Source organism: Zootoca vivipara, chromosome Z1 (genome assembly GCF_965207765.1).
Source record: "Zootoca vivipara chromosome Z1, rZooViv2.hap1.1, whole genome shotgun sequence".
NCBI lineage: Eukaryota > Metazoa > Chordata > Lepidosauria > Squamata > Lacertidae > Zootoca > Zootoca vivipara.
In genome coordinates, this window is record NC_142583.1 from 53,480,068 (window position 1) to 53,503,076 (window position 23,009).

Consider the following 23,009-nt stretch of genomic DNA (forward strand, 5'->3'; position numbering starts at 1 on the left):
TACACCGCCTGATTTTAAAGAGCTGAAAGTGCTTTACAAAAATAATAAAACTATAAAATTACTGGTAAATACAGAAACCATTTAAAACATTAGAAATTGAAATCAACAATAAACTAAAAGAAGAAGAAAGATCAACTGCATACATCAGCTTTCAAGACATCTAGATAGGCTTATCTCAAAAAAAATTGTTTTTAGCAGGTGCCAAAATGAGTACAATCGACTTGCAACTTTGCACACATTTAGCTTGCATGATCGTGGTTTTATACATTTGGCAGCTGGACAGCAGAAATTTCACCAATTAAACACATTGGAGGTGGAGAGCCTAAAAGTCCTTTCCATGCTGGGAGCTCTACAGCCTGCTATCTGGGCTCTGGAAAGCTCAAACATAGGAAGCTGGGAGGCTTTTAAAGATCTCAGGTGGCCCTGCAGGATTTCACAACAGCCTCCAGATCCCAGGAGAGACCCTCCTAGAGCCTGCAAAGCAAAGCAAAGCGCTTAAAAGCTCTCCACCTTGCATGTGGACCAAGGCGTACGGTGTGAGTGTGTCCTAGGTCTGTGACATTGTGGAGGATACAAAATGGAGGCCAGACTTGGCAAAACAGTTGCTGCAAGGTGAAAAAAACATAGGGAAAAGAAGGAGACATTTTGCTCCTGCCCCCGCTCATGGTGATATCTTCCCAAGGAACTGTTGGAGAATTTCTCCTTCACCCGGAATTTTTTGGTGAAATTTCAAGATGACAATTTTCACCCAAGTGCAAATTCATTTTTATTTATTCTTTTTTTGCATGGGGGGGAGGGAGGGAGGGGGAGAGACTGCGCAACAACATTAGTCTTTGCTAGGTACAGCAAATAATTATTATCAGTTTTTGTTCAGTATTGTTCAGTATTGTTCAAAAGGCTGTCTCTAGTAAGCACCCACCATGCAAGTGGAGGCATTAAATATGTTGTCGATTGAGCCGAGAGGAAGAAAGATTAAAAATGGAAAGGGCTATATAATACGACAGGGAAATCTAGCAATTGGAAAGGGAAAATGTAAGACCTATAATTCTCACATGCCACCAGAAGAGGGCTCTCCTGGGCTTTCAAGCCTCTAAGAAGAGATTTTACTCTTATTTCCCATGGTAACATTTCCAAGGCATAAATCAAACACAAATGAATAACCTTTGATTTATCGTTCCTAATGGAGATGTACATCACATTGATGTGTCATCACATTTCAACACTGGCCATTATGATGCCAGTCATACTGTAATTCTCCACCATGTCATAATCGGCAATGAAGATGTACATTTTCTATTCAGCACAATTAGATTCCCTTGTTACTTTAATGTTAGCTGAGGGCATATGACAGCCATACCTGTTCAAACCATTTCTAGCCCTTTCTGGTTTGTGTGATGAACTAATCGTAGTCATTTCCCCGTTCTGTGGTGTTTGTGCACTGAAAAGTCACCTTGGCTACAACGGGGGGCGGGGCGGGGAGAGAATTCACTGGCAGATGCTTAGCTCTCTAATATCAACTAGGTATTTTATTCTATTTTATATATGGCATACAGTATGTATGCCACCCTATAACATGAAGTTCTGTGGGTGGTTTACAACATTAATAAAATAAATTGAACATAAAAGCACAAAAATTATATAAATACAGCAATAGCAAACATTCATGACACCCCAAAACGAAAACACAGATTTAAAAACTGGAAGTCTCAGGCTAGGTGAACAGACAGGTCTTCCTAATTTATATATACACAAAATACTCTTGGGGTGTATCCACATAACCTCAAATTATCTTTAAGGTACATGAAGGAATTAAAATAATTTTCCAGCTTGTCTGGGTAGTAAAACTATCATCTGATTGCTGAGTCTACACAGTCTCAGGTGTTTTCTGTCTTCTCCCACATGGATCGATTTGCAGAGTGTCATATATTTTTCTGCCTTCTGACATTCTGATCAAAATTCACTGTGTGGCCAAAGTAGCGTGCTTTGATTTTGCAGTGCAGTTGTAACCAGCTTTGGAATACATGAGTGGCTCCTCAGCAGTCCCATAAGTGAGCCATGCCATTTACAGGTTAGAAACAAATTGAGAAGGTGCTACCATTTAGCCACAGTAGTAATGGCCACAGTAGAAAACAGCTCAGCATCCTTCTGAGCAGTCTGAACAGTACCCAAACTTTGCTTTCAGATGGATTGTGGAAGAAGTACTCCAAGAGCTTCTGGAGGACCACAGGTTCTTCATCCTTGTCTTAGAATAGACAGGTAGGTGCATGCTCTCTGTTAATCTTTCTCTCTTGTATGGAAAGATGATGATGATGATGATATTTATTATTTATTCCCCGCCCATCTGGCTGGGTTTCCCCAGCCACTCTGGGCGGCTTACAAGAGAATATTAAAATACTGTACAATAATCTATTAAACATTAAAAGCTTCCCTAAACAGGGCTGCCTTCATCTGGGCTTGCCCAGAAAAGTAGCTCAAAAATACAGTTAACACACAAATTCTGCCAGACTACTGAATTCAACTGGAGAGAGCTAGGACACTGTGCACGATGCCAAGCTGAAAGCATTCTCCATACTTGAATGCAGTTGAGAACAAACCTGGAATCAGCCCAACAGAAGGTCGCCAGGGACTGATTTCATGCCTGGTGTATTCAGTAAACATGCAGTAAGCAAGCACTAACCTGGGAAAAAGCAAATGTGCCAAGCAGCCCTTGGTGTGCTATTCCAACAGAAGGAATTTGTGTTAAAACAAACCGAGATTCCAGCACTGTAGGAACCGATAGGAATTGCCTGCCGAGCTAGTATGATTGTATGTTGTCTGGTAAGGGAAAGTAAAGGTCTTTAAATGTCAGTGGCAGCCTTCCAGCTTCAGTCAGGATACGTGCAAAATGGGTCAGCAATTAGCCACAATTCTTCTACAAACTGTATGTATTTGATTTATACCCTACATTATCAGAAGGATCTTATCAATGACAGATCCACAAGTTATAGCAACAAGGAAACAACAAGCAGAGGAAAAGTGTGCTTCAGAAGAAGCCAGATGTGGAAGTATATGTATAGATTAGAACATCAGGGATTCTATTCAGCAAAATATTTGCACTAGTGCAATGATTAGTATTAGCATAATGGGATTCCCCCCAGGTGCATTCCCAGATCTGCTCTGGAAGTTTTCCCAGCCACTCAGAGTAGATTTAGGAGTTCCAGGGGAGGGGAACACATTGCATTGCACAAGGAAAAATCCTTGCACTGATGGGACATTCTCCTTAGTACAACATTGAACACAACCCTAGATATATAACATGAATGCCTTCCTGCATTTGACATCATTTGTGCTCATAAGGATGAACACAGCAGAATTTTGCATTTATATAGCAGTTAAAAATTGAAAGCATTTTATGCACGCTTTATTGTTCATTACAACTTCTGTGTAAAGTAGGTCAGCTTTATTATGTCCATATTTTAGGCTGGAAGGTGAGATTTACTGGGCTGGTTATTATGTTGCCCGGATGAAGCCAAAAGGAATATAATTAACAGCACATAATTAATTTAAGGAAGTTGCCGCCAGAATATGTGCTGGTGGTGATGACAAGGGGAGAATAGAACAAATGATCTTTTCAATTCCAGCTGCTGAGGGGAAGGTTGTGACCTCTATGCCCTGCTTCTCAGCTTCCTAGAAGAATCTGACTGGCTGCTATAAGAAACAGCATGCTTCTCTCCTTCCCCAACTTAGTGCCTTTCAAATGACTACAGCTCTCATCATCCTCAACCATTGGCCATTCTGGCTGGTGTGATTAGAAGTTGTAGTCCAAAACATCTGGAGGGCACTGGATTGAAGAAGCCAGCAAAACATCAGCTGACTATCTTTCTCAGGCTGGTACAGTAGCAAAGTACATAGGATCATAAGACCTTATATTGAGTCAGACTGTTGGTCCATGAAGACCAGTATCTTCTATACTGACTCTCCAGAATTTCAGGCAGGGGTCTGTCCTAGCCCTACCTGAAGATGCTGGAGATTGAACCTGAGACCTTCTGCATGCAGAGAGCTTCTACCTCTGAGCCAGAGCCCTTCTCCAGTAATGGAGCAGCTTCCCTCGTTGAATGTCTGCCTACATAGAACTGTTAAATACATAGGAATCTGGGCAGAAAAAAAAGGTGGGCAGAAAAAAAAGGTAGGCAGACTTCCCAGGCTGGAATATCAGTCTTCTAGCCTTCTTTTCCCTCTCCATCTCTCCTGTTATGCTATATTCCCTATGAGAGGCTGTACTGTCTTATCTTTTTCCCAGTCTGGAAGAGCATCTTGCATGACTGCCCTCTTCTGGGACACAGAAGCACTGTGCCAGGTGCGTAGACTGCAGCTGCAGCCAGGCTACACATCCATAATTGTTTTCAGCAAATGATCACCGATTGCTTTCAACATAGTCATTAAGCATCTTTTCTGTCCACTCTTCTGCGTCTGCAAAGCAAGATGGATATGTAAATCTAAGCCCAGTAAGAGAGTGAAAGTGTGCAAAGAGGTGGGTGGGGGGTTACACAGGAAGCTGAGGGGTCTAATGGGGTGGGGGGAATCATTGGACTACAGGTTAATTTAAAATATAACAACAGACACTGGTCACCTTTCCCCAATAAAACATGGAACTGCCATGGTGATCATTTTGTGTAATCCGTTCAAAGGAAATATTTGGTCTTGAAGCATAATCTTATCTTCACCTTTTCTTTAGCTGCTGGTGCTTTTTGGAATTTGCCAGAGGTTACAGGGCTGGATTTTCAAAAGAGCAGCATTAATCCCTGAGTGACAGGTGTGGCATCTTAAGGAAATGTTAAATGCTATGGGAGGGAACTAACTTGGTGCAGTATAGCAGGTCCCAACAGATTAAATTCCCCATTGTGTCCATCCAAACCAGTTGTGTGTGTGTGTTATCTCACTGTGTATTACATTATATAATATTTCTCTCTCTCTGTGTGTGTGTAGGGAGAGGAGAGGAGAGGAGAGGAGAGGAGAGGAGAGGAGAGGGAGGGAGGGAGAGAGAGAGAGAGAGAGAGAGAGAGAGAGAGAGAGAGAGAGAGAGAGAGAGAGAGAGAGAGAGAGAGAACCTCTATCACCTCTTTGAGTAGCTTCTTAGGGTGGTCTGTTGACACCTAGGTCAGTGGATGGAGTCCAAAACAGAGACCCCTTGTGATTTGCTTGCTGGGCACTTAAGAGGACAAAGTCATTCACCTCTATAGCCAGTTTGATGCTACAGTTGATGTATCTCTGGCTAAGAATTCCAGTGCCTTTCTTTGTGGGATCAGTTTCAGTTTTTGCAGCCTGATTGACAAGGTGCTCGTGAATATGTACCCCAGGCCCCTTGTCCTTCATGCCTCATTAAAGCAAGCATGGCTGGGAGTGTCCAGGATGTGGTGCCTGGCACTTTGAAGGAGTCAGTAGTGTGGCTACCCCTGGGGAAAAAAACACCCTGGAACTGACAGCATTGAACAACTACTGCCCAGTTGCAAGTACTACATTTTTGGGTAGGGTATTCAAGAGAGGTTTTGTGGAGCAGTTGCAGACCTTTTTAGAGAAAACCAGTTATCTAGACCCATTCTAATCTGGGTTCAGGACTGAATAGACCTCAATCACCTGGATGAATGACCAGGTGGAATGTAACCCAGCTGCTCCCACTTGATCCCTCATTTTAATATCAATAATATCATGGTATCCCCCTAGATCATCTCCTGCAGTGACTGGGGCTGATGGGAGTTGTAGTCCAAACATCTGTAGTTGGGACAGGCTGCTATAGAGAACCTTACAATGCCCACTTTTGTCAAGGCTAATGCTGGTTCCCTATTCCTAATTCCCAGTTCCTTATTGGAAACAGAGCTGCATGAGCTTAATGTGAATGAACTGAAGTTTGTATGACCCCATGACCTGAAGACTGTCGTAACAAGATGTCTCTCCATTTCAGAGCACTTCTTTTGTGCCATGTACCTTTTGACACATTATTCCCCCAGCACAGGGATATGGAATCAGGTTCTGGAAACCAACTTTAGCATCATTTGCTTTTGTCCATGCAGGAAAGGAGGCAGTTTAACCACAAATATGCTTCTGTGCTAGGATTGAGCTGCCTCTGTTCCGACATATGCACTCACACCCCCCCTTTTCGGAAGCATTCAAATTTGTTTTCGGCGCACTTTCCTGGTTTAATTCCAAAGCGGTATGGCTTCCCTTTCCTCTGCCTTTTGTTTTCTGGCTTTCTTCCTTTGATGGGTTAGCCTCCCACTCACCACCCCCACCCCCAGTGTTGTCTCTCTGTCCTGTCTTCTGGTTCCTTTTTCTCTTTGGGTGGGGAGCAAGCAGCACTGGCAAGTAATGTTTTGCTACCTGCTGCGCTCAAACAGTGAGCGCTGCCAGACAGCAGGTCCCTGATCTAACAGGAAATCACATTCTCTATTCAGCCGAGCACGCTGTGATTAGCACTCTGAGAACAACCAGAGTGCTGCAGATTGCGGTTCCCCCACAGGAACAGCAGATGGGGGGGTGGGGAGGCAGATCTCACAGGCTGACATTCCTGTTAAGGCCCTCTAAATGCTTGGGTTTGCACTTGTTTGCTTTCCAGTGTGATATTTCAAGGAATGGAAAGAAACTCTATGACTAGGGCTAGGAATATACGCAGCTGCCTTATACCAAATTCATCCTGCTTAGTATTGTCTCTCTATACCAGGGGTCCCCAGACTACGGCCCGTGGGTCAGATGCGGCCCAATTGGCCTCCCAATCCGGCCCGTGACGACCCCCGCCGCCTGCTGCCGCCGCCTGCTCTTACGGCGCGCAGTGCGGCGGCGCACTTCCAGATCTGAAAAAAGCGTCGAAAATCATTTCTGCGCATGCGTATGGGCCTCTCCCGACCCAGAAGAGGTCATTTCCGGTGCACTTCCGGGTCGGGGAGGTGCACTTCCGGGTCGGGGGAGGCCCATACGCATGCGCACAAACAATTTTCGGCGATTTTTCCGGCCTGGAAGCACACCACCGCGCCAGTAAATGTGTGTGCGCATGCGCACGGGTGCGTACTCCCTTGCCCTCTGGCCCACTGCGCGTGCACTCCCCCCGCCCTCCGGCCTGCCGCGCGATCGGCGCAGCGAGCACCGGCCCAAAGGCGGGTATGTCTGGGGACCCCTGCTCTATACTGATAAGGAAAGATAATGGGTATAGATTTACTCCGCTGCTCAGCTCGTTGGGGTGCCACTCTTCACGAGTCTCTCCGGTCAGCAAAAGAAGGAGTCTCTAACCAAGTTAAAGCAGCAAATAGTGGTCAGTCGACCTATTTCGCTTTTACTTAATGTCAGATCACCAACATCCATAGAGGTAAACACCAGGTCCAAGGCATGTCCGCGGATATGAGTTGGGCCAGACTTATTCAGGGACAGCCCCATGGAGGCCATGCTTTCCATGAAGTCCCGAGCGGCTCCTTGTAAGGTCGTGTCGGCATGGATGTTAAAATCCCCTAAGACAACCAAGCTAGGTGTCTCCAGGAGCACATCCGACACAACCTGAAGCAGCTCGGGCAGGGAATCCTTGGTGCAGCGGGGAGGTCGGTACACCAAAAGGAATCCTGTACTGCCCTTATTGCCCAACTTCCAGAACATGCACTCAGAAAACCTGGTCTTACCAATAGGACGCCTGGTGCAAACTAATGACTTCCTAAAAATCACTGCAACCCCCCCTCCCCGCCCAGATGGTCTGGGTTGCTGTGCGTAAGAGAAAGCTGGTGGACAAGCAGTGGCAAGGACAGGTCCACCTGCTTCATCCAACCAAGTCTCTGTCACACATGCCAGGTCAAATCCTCCATCCACAATCAGGTCGTGGATGGCAGTGGTCTTATTCATCATTGACCTGGCATTGCACAGCAGCACCTTCAGATCATGTGGGTATCCCTTGCCGATTCCAGTATCCGTCCAGTCAGGACCAGACCTGGAGGCGGGGATAGTCCTCAAACAACGACTGAGCCTGCCTCCTCGGTAATGACATGGTCTGGTGTTAGCGTAACTCCTCCTCCTACCCGTGACCACTGAGATCGGTTGTCCCAGTGCATCCTCCCCTGTGGAATCTGCCTCAGCCATTTTCTTGGCTGGGACCCCCTCCCGGGCAGCCCTGACCCCTCCCCTTAAAAACAAGATAAAAACCTCTATTTAAAAAAGCAGCAAAAAACAGAACAAAAGAAAAACACAAAAACACAAAAAACCAAAATAAAACAATAAAAACCAAAAACAGTAAAAATTACAAATATACCAAAATTAAACAAAATCCCAAACCCAACTAAAAGTCCCTCCCACCTACCACACCAAAAAAATAAAAAACATAAATTAAAAAAGAACATTTAAAAAAGAACTCTGTGCTGTTTTAAGTTCCCCTGGGCAGCACCAGCAGCAGAGCAGCAGCAGAAATCCTTATGAGGCTCCACAGGCCCCACCCTGGGCCAGGTGGAGAGAGGCAGGGACAGGGCCTGTAGGCACTCACGGCAGGAGGAGTCCTGAGCAGCACCCTGGACCTCTCCCCATTTCCCATAATACATTTTTCAACAGCATCATCGATACATCAAAAATATGTCACAAAGTAGGAGTGTTTGGCATGTTTGGCATCAGCCCATCATCCACCCCTGTCAATAACCCCAGTTCCTGATACCTTTTAACTACCTTCTTCCCCAAAGAACAATAAAAGTGAAATATACTCGGAGTCGAGAGTGAATTTCATGCTCTTTATTCAGCTTGTAGTAGCAACAGAAGAAGAGAATAATGGCTCTTTCCCCAAAACGTCTGCTTATATACATTATTTACACAATGGGCCTTGCGTTGTTGGCTACTTCAGGGCTGCACCTGTAGGCCAATCAGGTTGCAGATTCACTTCTGTCAGCAGCCTGATTGGCTGCTCCTGCAAGCCAATCAGGTTGCGGATTCACTTCTGCCAGCAGCCTGATTGGCTGCTCCTGCAAGCCAATCAGGTTGCGGATTCACTTCTGCCAGCAGCCTGATTGGCTGTTCCTGCAGGCCAATCAGGTTGCTGATTCATTTCCACCTGGAGCTGGATTGGCTGCCTCCTGTGAACCAACCAGACTGCTGCATTTTGGATCCTATTGTTCTAGGATTCAGCTCAGTACTTAACAAAAAGTGTTTACACACACCCCTAGTTGCAAGACTTTCCTGTGCTTCTCCTTTGAAAGTATTGGGATTCAATATGCCATCCTGATGGGTTTCTGTCTGGGATATGAGCTGCCTTTGATTGCCTCCTGCCTCCTATTGTGTGGCTAAATTCATACCTTGTGGAGGGGAAAGGAGTATGTGACCTTATGCTGGGGATTATGGAGGCAGGGGGAGACCTGGATTCCCTCTTCCAGAGGAGTCATTAGCCGGTGGAACCAAGAAAATCCATCAATCCATTAAATTTTGGCAATTATTTGATTCTATATTGGATAATCAGATGGTACCCTTTTATTGCTACAATTTTATAGACTGTTTTTCTGAGCCTCTTTGCTGTTGTGTATGTATGGTGCCTGTGTCAATGGTCATTGACCTAGCCTTAGTAAGAGGCTGTGGTGAGGACTTGGGATTTGGGGGGAGTCGTTTAACTGGCAGCAGCTCTCCAGGGTACCAGGCAGGGGGTCTATCCCAAACCTTCCTCAAGATGCTATGTACCAAACCTGGAATCTCTTGTGTTTCATTTATTTTCATTTATTGTTATATTTAGATCCCCCTTTCCCTCCAAAGAGTGCTAGGTGCAGTACATTGTTCTCCCCTCCCCGTTTTATACTCCCAACAACCCTGCAAGGTAGGTCAAGCTGGCAGATAATGGCTGGGTCTAGGCACGTTGTGACGACCCGTGTCCCACTCTCCCTTACTATCACTGTGACACAGGAATACAGAGGGGAAAACACCCACCCTCTGGTCCTGCCGCCTCAAAAATAAACCCCTTTTACTAATGGGTTTCTAAGTAAGGAGAGCCTTCCAGCCTGCGTGACCTGGTACCTTAAGGAACTCTAGGCTGTCCCACGGAATAACCTCTTGCCTCCAGTAAAGGGTCTCCCTCAGTTGGATTCCCCACTGTAGAAGTTTGCCCTATGCACTCTGGCAACTCCTTGGCACCTCAGGTTACCCTTCTAAGCCTCCTCCGTGTAACTTCAGGACACAAACTGCCACCTCCCTGCCTGAGGTGAGTTTTGCCCTCTCTTGAGCCACCACGGTTGTGAGTCCTGGTACCTCGCTGGAAAAATAAAGACGGACCTCTTTTTGGCAAAAACAGAGATGAAGTTTTATTGTGTTAAAAACATAAGTGTTTCCTTAACGTGTCATTTATTAATTAGCTTTGTTCCAGTTGTACAAAATAAACTCAGTCGAACATTTAATTAAAGTTTTCCTAGCCTCTTAACTGTCTTCATACAAGCCACCACATAACATCACACCACACCTTCCTCCCTCTCCCTCCTAACTGACCAAACCGACACTCCCTCCTTTCAAACCGGGCACAGTCCCGCCCCCATCAGAGTTCTATGTCAGTCAGGCTGGAGGTGGGTTAACTCTTTGCCAGCCGGGCAGGAATAAACATTTTAAAAGTGCTTCAATTTGTCACATATCTCCCCCCACCACAAAGACATTGCGTCGGCTTGCTCTTAACTAACTAGAGCAATGCCAAAGCAATGGGCTTGGGGTTATAAATCCTTCAATGCATTCTATAACACTCATATTACAAAGTCAACTAAATTAACATCTCATAAACTTGTACACAAATAAACCATGTTTGGCATGTGTCAGATTATAACGCCTAAGCACAAATGTTTTGCTAGGGTTACCACCGTTTCATATAATACTTTGCACCATTCTATACCTCTCAAAAATATACCTAGACAAAGCGTCCGCTATGATGTTTTCCTTCCCACTTATGTGCTTACCCTGTGTCTATTTTATGAGTTGCTAGGCTGGTCCTCCCTGGGATGTTTGAGAAGATCTGAGCAAACTGAGCAAGGACTATTTTTAACTGCTCCTTTTGCTCTGGGGTCAGACCTTCATCGAATGACACCTCTGCTAGAGTTGTGCCCTTACTCAGCTCTCCCCACCCAGTTAAATGAATTCCTTGTGTCACCTTCCCCTTTACTTGCAACACCAACTTATTTCTGTCAAAATAAGGCTTAAGTAAGTTTACATGAAAATTTTTACATCGGTTCCCTTCCCCATTTAACTCTACCAAATAGTTCACCGCTGATATCCTCTCGACCACTTTGAAGGGACCGTCCCACGACATCTCCAACTTCTTTCGACGTCTTGTTCTTAACACGAGCACACTGTCACCAGGCTGGAAAGTTCTGTCTCTTGCGTGTGCATCATACCACTGCTTCTGTCGACACTGTGCCTGCTGCAAGTTGTGAGCAGCTTGCTCCCGTAGCTCTTGAAGGTCGCTCTGCAGCTCCTGTAGATACGTCACAACATCAGGGCTGTCGATCTGCTCCTCCCCCGACCACGCTGCTTTCATCAAGTCTAGGGGTCCTCGTGGCTGTCGTCCAAATAGGAGTTCAAAAGGACTGAACCCTGTGCTCTCTTGCGGCACTTCGCGATAACCAAATAGGAAGTGTTGCAGCCTCTCATCCCAGTCGTTAGGATGATTGATGGAATAGGTTTTTAGCATCCGGCTCAGGGTCGAATTAAATTCCTCCGTCAAGCCATTCGACTGTGGATGATAAGCCGTAGTTTTAACATGCTTAATCCCACAAAGAGTTAAAAGCTCTTCCATGGTCTTGGACGTGAAGGATGTCCCTAAATCTGTTATAATTTCTTTGGGGAATCCCAGCCTTAAGAACACCGACATGAGGGCTTTTGCTACAGTCTTTGAGTCAATGTCCTTTAGAGGTATTGCTTCTGGATAGCGCGTAGCATAATCCACGAGGCATAAAATAAACTTATTCCCCCTTTTTGTAACTCTGGAGATAGGCCCGAGGATGTCCACTCCTACTCTGGAAAAGGGCTCAGTAATTACGGGAATAGACTGTAACAAGCCTCGCGTTTTGTCCGCTCTTTTGCCTGCTTTTTGGCAGATCACACAGGACTTGCAATACTCTTTGATGTCTTTGCCCATCCCAGGCCAGTAAAATCTTGCTTGGATTCTATCACTAGTCTTTCTAATGCCTAGATGCGCTGCTGAGGGTGCGTCGTGTGCCATTTGTAGCACTTGCAACCGGTAAGCTCTTGGCAACACTAACTGTTTCTTCCTTTCCCAAACAGCAGCAGTTTTCCTCCTCCTAGAAATTCTATACAGTCTTCCCTCAATGGTGGTAAATAAGCAGGGGTTCTCCACAGTTACTTCTGCAGTAGGACTTTGTGCTTTACCCCACAGCTCTTTTATAGTTTCATCCTCTTTTTGATCACTCAAGAATTGGGCACCGTGCTCCTGGACCACTGGCACGCTAATCAGCCCTTCATCCTCACCAGGCTCTATGGGTGACTCTATAACTGCAGGAGGATTACTCTCAGTGACTTGAGACTGTGACCTAGTTATCACTTGAATACGGTGCTTCTGACTAGCTAGGTCATTCCCTATTAAAAAGGGCACCTCCAATTCATTTAGGATTCCTACTCTCCATTTGCCACAAAATCCTTTGTAGGCAATATCAACTTCAGCTAATGGTACTTCAAAATGTGGGCCCCATATGCCTTTTAAACTATAGGACTGACCCTTGAGGTACTGCTCCTTTGGAACAAATTGTGATTTGACAAGTGAGACCTCTGCTCCTGTGTCCCTCAAACCTAAAAAAAACTGACCATTTAATTCAATTGGCTCCATGTAATCTTGGTTGCACTCCTGCTCAGCCCTCCAGACCTGTAAGACCTTAGAAGTAGTCTCAGCGGGACTGTCTGCTTTCTCTGAGCCTTCTGTCTGAGGCAAGCTATTTTCCTGTGACTGCATTACCAGTTTTATTTGTTTAGCTGCAGTAGGTGTAGTTTGCGACTTAACCAGCAGGGGGCACCTGGCACGTACATGGCCCTCACGATTACAGAAAAAACAAGTGATTTTCTTAGACCCTGTCTTGTCAGAAACTGATTCCCTGACAGGAAAATTTTCTTGCCTGTCTTTATTTTCTCTGTTTCTCCATGGAGTACCCTTCTGTGAGTGTTTTGGGAATGCTATTTCATTGAAATCTCCTTGTAGTTCGTCTAAGACCTCAGCAACCCGTGCCACAGTTTTCAGTTTTTTATCCCTCAAGAACCAACGTAAATTGCTAGGGATTTGCTTAAAAAATTGTTCTAAACAAATTAATTGTTTTAACTCATCAAAGTCCTTCACTCCACTCCCTTGAATCCATCTGTCAAGTAATTTATCTAAGCGGCTAGCTAGTTGGGCATAAGTCTCTTTATGTTCCTTTTTTGCCTCACGAAAAGCCTTTCTGCTTTGTTCAGCCGTGAGTCCACATCGAACCCTGACCCTTTGCTTAAATACTTGGTAACTTGACAGCTCTTCTTCCCTCAGGTCAGCATAAATTTCACTTAGTATCCCACAAATTTGAGGTCTTAAATAAAGCATCCAGTTCTCCTCAGGTATTTGAAATTCCACACAAACGCGTTCGAAGGTAAATAGAAACGATTCGACATTATCGTCTTTTCCAAATTTGGGGAACCTTTTTAAATTAATTGCAATACTATCATTATTAACTGGGCTACTAGTTAATTCTGATCGCAAACGTATCTCTTCAAGCTTCATTCTGTCCTGTTCTAATTGAACCCTTAACCTCTCGGACTGCATTCTCTCCTCAGCTTCAATTCTAGCTTTTTCTCTCTCACTTTCAGCTTCAATCCTAGCTTTTTCTCTCTCACTTTCAGATGCTATCTTTTCCCTCTCAACTTCAATTCGGGCCATCTCAATTCGTAGTTTCATCAGTTCTACCTCAGAACCTGGGCTTCCCTCAGCCCCTTCCGTTCTTTCATCTCCTTTTGCCTCTCTGGGTTTTCTTACGTGAGTCATTTTCCTCACAGGAAAATCCTGACAGACTCAAACCAAACTAGGCGCGTGAGCTTTGAATTTCGATCCCACCGCTGCCACCAAAAATGTGACGACCCGTGTCCCACTCTCCCTTACTATCACTGTGACACAGGAATAGAGGGGAAAACACCCACCCTCTGGTCCTGCCGCCTCAAAAATAAACCCCTTTTACTAATGGGTTTCTAAGTAAGGAGAGCCTTCCAGCCTGCGTGACCTGGTACCTTAAGGAACTCTAGGCTGTCCCACGGAATAACCTCTTGCCTCCAGTAAAGGGTCTCCCTCAGTTGGATTCCCCACTGTAGAAGTTTGCCCTATGCACTCTGGCAACTCCTTGGCACCTCAGGTTACCCTTCTAAGCCTCCTCCGTGTAACTTCAGGACACAAACTGCCACCTCCCTGCCTGAGGTGAGTTTTGCCCTCTCTTGAGCCACCACGGTTGTGAGTCCTGGTACCTCGCTGGAAAAATAAAGACGGACCTCTTTTTGGCAAAAACAGAGATGAAGTTTTATTGTGTTAAAAACATAAGTGTTTCCTTAACGTGTCATTTATTAATTAGCTTTGTTCCAGTTGTACAAAATAAACTCAGTCGAACATTTAATTAAAGTTTTCCTAGCCTCTTAACTGTCTTCATACAAGCCACCACATAACATCACACCACACCTCCCTCCCTCTCCCTCCTAACTGACCAAACCGACACTCCCTCCTTTCAAACCGGGCACAGTCCCGCCCCCATCAGAGTTCTATGTCAGTCAGGCTGGAGGTGGGTTAACTCTTTGCCAGCCGGGCAGGAATAAACATTTTAAAAGTGCTTCAATTTGTCACACACGTCAAAGAAGCGATTCAGTTAAACACATTGTAAACTCATACAGGGAAATCCGGTAGGGAAAGACGGAACTCCACAGCGCCATCTGGTGTCACAATGTTATATTGCACATAAAGCACATATAAAATGCTTTTTCTTACCAATCTAGCTGAGTCCAATGACTGGCCCAAAGTTACCCAGTGAGCTTCATAGCTGAGTGATGATTTGAACCCTAGGCTCCAAGGTCCTGTTGTAATACTCTAGCCATTACACCATACTGGCCTTGGAAAGCAAATTGTCTACCACTGAGTTATGGGACTTCTCTGTTGACACCTCCTCCTGCTACCTATTATTGTTAAATTTCAACCAAACCATGCTCAAGGTATCTAGCATTCAGCATGATAAGGGATGTGAGAGTTGTTATTCCGCTTACAGAGCTACAACTTCCAGAATGCCTTAATAATCAATTCCTCTTCCCAGGGAACTCTGGAAATTGTAGCATCTTTAAAGGGAAGAAAGGTCCCCTAACAACTCTCAGCACTCTTAATAAACTTCCGTTCCCAGGATTTTGGGGGGGGGGGGCAATCAATTATTGCTGAGGTGGGATCATAGTGCTTTAAATGTTTGAAGGGTTGTCTTGCTCAAGCCCTAAGAAGAAAGACCAGGATGGGCTTTGAAGCTGCCAATCACCAGTGAACACCTGGACAGAACACAGTGCAGGTACACCTGGATGCAATCTTCCCACTCGGGTGAGATGTATTGTAATTGTATTTAAATTAAAGCAATTGTTTCTAAATGTGCATCTATGCATATAAATGAGCTTATGCAAATTTTACACACATCTACGTCATTTGTTATGTTATTGATGTGTAATTGGCCACCCTACTAAGGAGTAATCTAATTATAAGACTGAACCAAATTAATAAACACATTTAGCTACCTGTAGTTATGCTCTGGCTCTAGTAATGCAGTTAAGTAATTTTAGGCTCTGAATGAATCAGCTGTCGGACAAGACTTTAGAGGGATCAGCATGTTGGAGGGTCCAAACTGTAGCTACTGTAACACTGAAACATAGGTGACTTTCAAATACATATATGGGGGTAGGGAGGAAACAGTAATACCCCCCCTCAAAAGAGAGAGAAAGAGAAAGAAATGGATTTTTCAAAATTTACTACTTGTAGCCTTATTTATAGTCCTTTCCTGGCCTGGTACACCTTCCACCAAATGGTGCAATGAATCTTCCTTGTTTTCACTTCTTTCATTTTCGTCTCATATGAATTTATGACCCTTCCTATGTGTCATTTCAGAAGAATGTGTCTTATGCACATGCGTGAAACCCCAGGAGTGATCGGAACACTGCTGCATGGATGTTGTAAGGGCAGCCCCTTTACAACACCTGTGCAACAGAGAACACATTGTGTGGGGGGATTTGCGACTGTGGGGTGGCCCAGAGAAGCCAAGCTATGGATTTTCAAAGAACCAAAGAATTGGAAGGGGCCACGAGAAACATCTAGCCCAACCCCCCGCAATGTAATAAAACCATCCAACTAGCTGGAAAAAGATAGCAATCTGAAATGCCTGAGCAAAATAAAAAGGGCTTTACGAAGTGCCGAAAAGAATACAATATGTGTTTGCATGCATTTACCCCAAGTGTGTAAAATACCTCAGATTTCATGCCAATAGATCATGTAACAAGTTTTGCTGACATTTCCACACACACACACACACACACACACACACACACACACACCTGAAATATGCCAGACATTGCATATTTCAGATGTTATTGTTCTGCTTTGGGGCGGAGGTTTGTCTGTTTTCTTTGAGGAAAAGAAAATGAAATGAAAGGGTTGGCTTTGCGGTGTTTTTAAAAAACCACTTTCCGTTTTACTGTTTTCCTCTAGAGGATGCTGTTTCGCTACAAATGAAAAATGTCTATAAATATCAGCTTTATATCAGCCAATCCCATTTATATCTCAATCCATATCAGCCAGCTATGACTGCAGTGAGAATGATAAAGGAGAATGCATTTTATGGGAAATTAAACACTCTATATTGATACACAGATAAGGTAGTGAATAAACAGTGGGAATAGATTTAGGGGTCAGGGGATTAAAAGGGAGGGTCTGTGATTTAGCTAGCAATCTAAACACAGGGTTCTGATATGTATTACTACACCTAAGGTCAGGCATCCCCAAACTGCGGCCCTCCAGATGCTTTGGCCTACAACTCTCATGATCCCTAGCTAACAGGACCAGTGGTCAGGGAAGATGGGAATTGTAGTCCAAAACATCTGGAGGGCCGAAGTTTGGGGATGCCTGCCTAAGGTGGTCAGATGCTAAAATAAACTGGACTCATACACCTTTAAGAATTGTGTAGAAGAGGGGATTTTGAGTGGCTATGTCTTGTTACGCAAATTTCATATGCGTATAGAGAGTATATGGAGCCCTCTGGGTGATACTGCTAGTCATACTCTGAGGAGACCTCATTGAAATCAAATATTTCAATGGATCTAATTGAAATAACCTTAGAGACCAACTAAGTTTGTCATTGGCATGAGCTTTCGTGCAGAAGTGTGTATGCACACGAAAGCTCATACCAATGACAAATATAGTTGGTCTCTAATGTGCTACTGGAAGGATTTTTTATTTTATTTTAGATCTGTTTCAGTATGGCTTCATGTCTGGTTTTGGCAGTGAAGATGCCTTGTTCGCCTTGACCAGGCATCCCCAAACTTCGGCCCTCCAGATGTTTTGACCTACAACTCCCATGATCCCTAGCTAAGAGGACCAGTGGTCAGGGATGGTGGGAATTGTAGTCTAAAACATCTGGAGGGCCGAAGTTTGGGGATGCCTGGCCTTGACTGATGACCTTAAGTATGAGAGGAAAAAGTGAACTGTGAATTATTGAGTTCTCCTTGAGGTCTTTCCTAAAAGCTCTGGGCTTTAAAATTAGAACAGGTCTAGTCATTTTCTCAAGTTCATTTTCCAGACTTTCAGTCACCAAAACTCCATTTACTGCATGACAACGCCCTTTTTCCGTGGACAGTTTTTTTAAAAAATTCAGGGTCTGATATCCAGCGCTATGAGAAAATTACATTGGGCAGGCAGGATTGATCTGTGCTACACATTATAGCCATAATAGGCAAGTTAGCATGCAGAGGATATTTCCAATACTGTCCACATGATGTCAGTAATATGTTGACCATTACAACATAGGTGCTACTTGGAATCTTTTGAACAAGGGCTGATTCCCTGAAAATAAAAGGTGGGAAAGTGACATACACTGTGACTGCTGTTTGACTGGTGAAATTCAAATTCATATTTCAATGTCTATTTGGAATCAGATGCTGATCCTGAAATTAAAAAAAAAATTAAGAAACCACTTTCTTTTTAAAGCAGAGCTGGCTAAGTTCCTTTTGCCCAAGCAGAATTTGGGCAGCGCAACTGGTTCCTCTGCACTGGGCACTGCCGAGTTTCACATCTATGGCACAATGCACATGCAGAATGGAAGGCAAGAGGCTGAGGGCATTAAATTTTGGCCTTGCACAGGGTGCCACTAAAATTTGGAAGGCCAAAGTCTGCCCCTGACTCAAGAGCCATATTCACCCTTGGTCAGTCCTCCGAGGGCTGCATGCCAGCAATAGGTGTAATCACCCGACTCTATCTCTCACACACTGCTGACAGGTGCATCACACAAAGATGTACAGGACACACACATCTAGTCCAGCATCTTATGCAGGCTTAGTCATGTCCACAGAGCTGAAGATGGCAGGATTTCCGAGGATGCGCTCTACAGGGAGCTGGCTTCAGGAGCCAGGCGCATTGGCAGACCAACTCTGCATTACAAAGATTTCCAAAAATGAGACATGATGCTGACTGCATCAATTCTGCCATGTGGGAGTCCTTTGCAGATGACCGCAGTGCCTGGAGAAAGACAGTCAGGTCAATGTATCCACAGCAGTGACCACAGGAGGAATGACCTCTGGGTGGAGCACAGAGAGAAGAAACACCATGGAGCATCTGCAGCAGCGAAACCGGATGCCTTCGTCTGCCCCAGCTGCAACAAATCATGTCTCTCCTCTATCAGTTTCTACAGCCACAGCAGGTGTTGTGACTCTCCAAGGGTTTGACTTCACCCCGAAAGGCGCACTCCTCCATTGTCAGGCAGATGCCAATTATGGGTCTATTCAGGTAGGAACACTATTTAAAACATTCCTGTTTCATTCAATGTCATCTTCCTTTTTTCATATTTTAAGTTCAGGATATTGGGGCACATAAAAGATGGAACATCCAAATGAAAGTAAAAGTAAAATAAAAAATAAAAAATTCAGATCAACCAGATCTATTGAAAGACAGAAGGTAAAGACTGCTCATGTTCCCAAATAGTTACATAAGTCACAGGATTATACTACAGTACAACAAAGGTATATTTAGCCCAAACACTCCCTGGAAACCTAGCAACAGTGTATAAAGACAATTTCCTGAGGTTTCTTAATTTAAATACAAATTATCTTCTTCCCATGCTGTTACCCCCAGAAACTAGTATTCAGAAATTCCATTTTGTTAACAGACATGGATTGACCAATCCTCCATGAATTCAATTAAGCTGATGGCCATGATTGCATCTTGCAGAAGCAGACTTAGTGACTTAATTATGTGTTGTGAGAAGAAATTGTTCCTAAAGTAGTTGTCAGTTGATCAATTGCACTAGATACGTAACTATGTGTTGCAGTATTGTGGATGGAGAGGAAGAAAATGATTTACCCTTTCCACACACTGTGCATTGTTTTATCATTGTCTGTAGACACCACTCGAATTAGATTTTGGTTAGGGGAGAAGTTGTGGACTCAAAGGCTTTGGCAAAAGAGTAGAATTTGATTTTATGTGCATTATAACAAACATATTGACACAATTAATCTTATTTGGGAATACTTTCCTTCTTGTATTGCCGAGCACAGTCATATTCTACATGCATTTGCTTTGAACATAAATTCTCAAGAAAGAACAATTATGTGCTATAACAAAATGGATCAGAGCCTTTGCAACTGCTCTCGGTTTTTAGTGGATGGTTCATGAATTCTGAGAACCTTGTAGATTGGGCTGTTAAAAAAAACAGAGAGAGAGAGCTGTTGAACTCTAGCCAAAGCTGTAATACATCAGGTTGAAAACCACAATATCTGCTTTAAAATTAGATCTCTCTTCTTCTTCTTCTTCTTTGCTGTCTAAAGTCTTACAGAAAACCAATTTAACAAATGCTTCCCAATTGCAGTGCTTATGTAAAGGGTGCATGCATTTTTAGTATTTTGGAAACCTAAATTATAGTTTACAAGAAAGAAAGGGCATGCAATGGGAAGGCGGAATAACAACAAATAGGAAAATATGGTTTAGCTTTGGGGGGGAAAACAACGAAGGCCTAGGCTGAGGTGCTTTGTTTCAAAATGTTCTAAGTATGCCTGGCATCATGGTTAAATTTGAGACCAGATGCAGTCCCAGCCCGTGTTTTGAACAAGACTTTGATAATAAGTAGAGATCTTTGCAAATTGACTTAATCATAACATGGTAACCCAAGAAAAGCCTTGCAGGGTCATGATCCTCTGCAACTGGTATTCTGAAGCATTTTGCCCAGGCTTCCTCAGCCTCAGCCCTCCAGATGTTTTTGGCCTACAACTCCCATGATCCCTAGCTAGCAGGACCAGTAGTCAGGGATGATGGAAATTGTAGTCTCAAAACATCTGGAGGGCTGAGGTTGAGGAAGCCTGATTTTGCCTCTGAAGCTACATCTACATTTCTAGATTAGCATCAACTTCACCAACTTCCAAACTTTCAAAATATTCCAGAGCGGTTTTCAAGTGCAAAGGATGTATCAAAGTTTGCTTAATGCAGAAATAGGACAGAGCAGACTTTTCGATGAATGCATACAAAAGTGACATGGTGTCATGTTTCGGCACCTTCCTTCCCAATGGCATGAGTCTTCGGAGAAAGAGGAGGATCCTGCAGCTTCCTCCAGTGCTGATGGAGTTCCAGGAGAATGAGCAAAAATCAATAGCTGACTCGTTCAGTGGGTGCTTCAGGCTTCCAGGAGACACAAGTGCAGTCTGGTTTTGTCAAGTCAAGGCTAGGGAAAGGGAGGAAATAGCTATGTCTTCTGTGGCCTGAATCAATGTTCTCACATTTTATGTAGATTGGAATGCAACAATTGGACTATACACTGCTCTGGATTCTGTGAGACAGCTTATTGATTGATTGATTGCATTTATATACCACCATTTACCTGGAGGTCTCAGGGCAGTTGACAGAAAAGATAACAATTCTGTATATAAAATCAAAATAATAATATAATAATAATATAATATAATAAATTATTATTTATAACCCACCCATCTGGCTGGGCTTCCCCTGCCACTCTGGGCGGCTTCCAACAAACATTAAAATATATCAAATATCACAGATTAAAAACTTCCCTAAACAAGGCTGCCTTTAGGTATTTTCTAAATGTCAGGTAGTTGTTTATCTCTCTGACCTCTGATGGGAGGGTGTTCCACAGGGTGGGTGCTACTACCGAGAAGGCCCTCTGCCTGGTTCCCTGTAGCTTTGCTTCTCACAGTGAGGGAACCGCCAGAAGGCCCTCGGCGCTGGACCTCAGTGTCCAGGCAGAACGATGGGGGTGGAGACGCTCCTTCAGGTATACTGGACCGAGGCCGTTTAGGGCTTTAAAGGTCAGTACCAACACTTTGAACTGTGCTCGGAACCGTACTGGGAGCCAATGTAGGTCTTTCAAGACCGGTGTTATGTGGTCTCGGCGGCCACTCCCATTCACCAGTCTAGCTGCCGCATTCTGGATTAGTTGTACTTTCCGGGTCACCTTCAAAGGTAGCCCCATGTAGAGTGCATTGCAGTAATCCAAGCGGGAGATAACCCAGTAAGACACCCCCCCCCCAAAAAAAGAGTCACATTTTAAAACGGTAAAGGATGTCAGCTTCAGTTTCAAAGAGTGCACACAAGCAATTATTTTATTTGAAAATAAATGCATACAAAATACTTATTTTACAGGAAAAGTTTGTGCAAAATTTACCTACAGATTTTTCATGTGGTTTTTTTCATATAGAAAATCTACAAAAATTAAGACTGAGCACCAGTGAACTTGACATGGAACAAGCTTCAGCGAGTTAATCAATCCCTGGTCAAGGTAGGTAGAGTCAAGACAAGTCATGGCAGGCAAGGTCAGAACACAGATACTGTGCAGTGAGGAACTCTCGTACAGCAGGCAGACAAAATCAGAACCTTGGATAGCTCCAAGTGGGCCCTGCTGGCTGAAGCTGTCTCCTACTAATGCTGCTGTAGGAAGATGTTCTGTCAGCAGGAAGGTATGGGGCTTACATAGGTTGACAAGCCCTTTAGGGCTTATCCACTCTTATCTTTTGCCCCACTGTGTCCAGGCACAGATCCCTGCTTAAAAGCTCTGTGTCCCAGTGTGTCTGTCTTTTGCCCAAGCTTTCCCAGTGAAAACCCACACTTTAGCACTCAATGGATAAAGGTAAAGGGACCCCTGACCATTAGGTCCAATCGTGACCGACTCTGGGGTTGCGGCGCTCATCTCGCATTATTGGCCGAGGGAGCCAGTGTACAGCTTCCAGGTCATGTGGCCAGCATGACAAAGCCACTTCTGGCGAACCAGAGCAGCACACAGAAACGTCATTTACCTTCCCGCTGTAGCAGTACCTATTTATCTACTTGCACTTTGATGTGCTTTTGAACTGCTAGGTTGGCAGGATCTGGGACCAAGCAATGGGAGCTCACCCTGTCATGGGGATTCGAACCGCCGACCTTCTGATCGGCAAGCCCTAGGCTCTGTGGTTTAACCCACAGCACCACCCGCGTCCAGCACTCAATGGGAGCAATCATCAATTCGGGTCTTCTGTGGATTGCTGTTTGCTCTGATCAAGTTTTAAAGAGTGGGCTTTCACAGGCTCCAGAGTGAAAACAAAGAGCACTGAGCTTAAAGTGCACACCGTGCCCGGAAAGAGCAGAGGAAAGGTAAGTGTAGACAAACCCTTAGTGCTGTTCCTCCCACTTGCCTGTAGGAGCTTGCTAGGTTTTGTAAAGGTTCTTCTTTGATTTTGCAGTCTTTGACATTTGTGAGGATGAGAACAAGGAGTTACTGCAGGGGACGCATTTTCTGACTTCAAGGATAGATAGATAGATGATAGATAGATAGATAGAT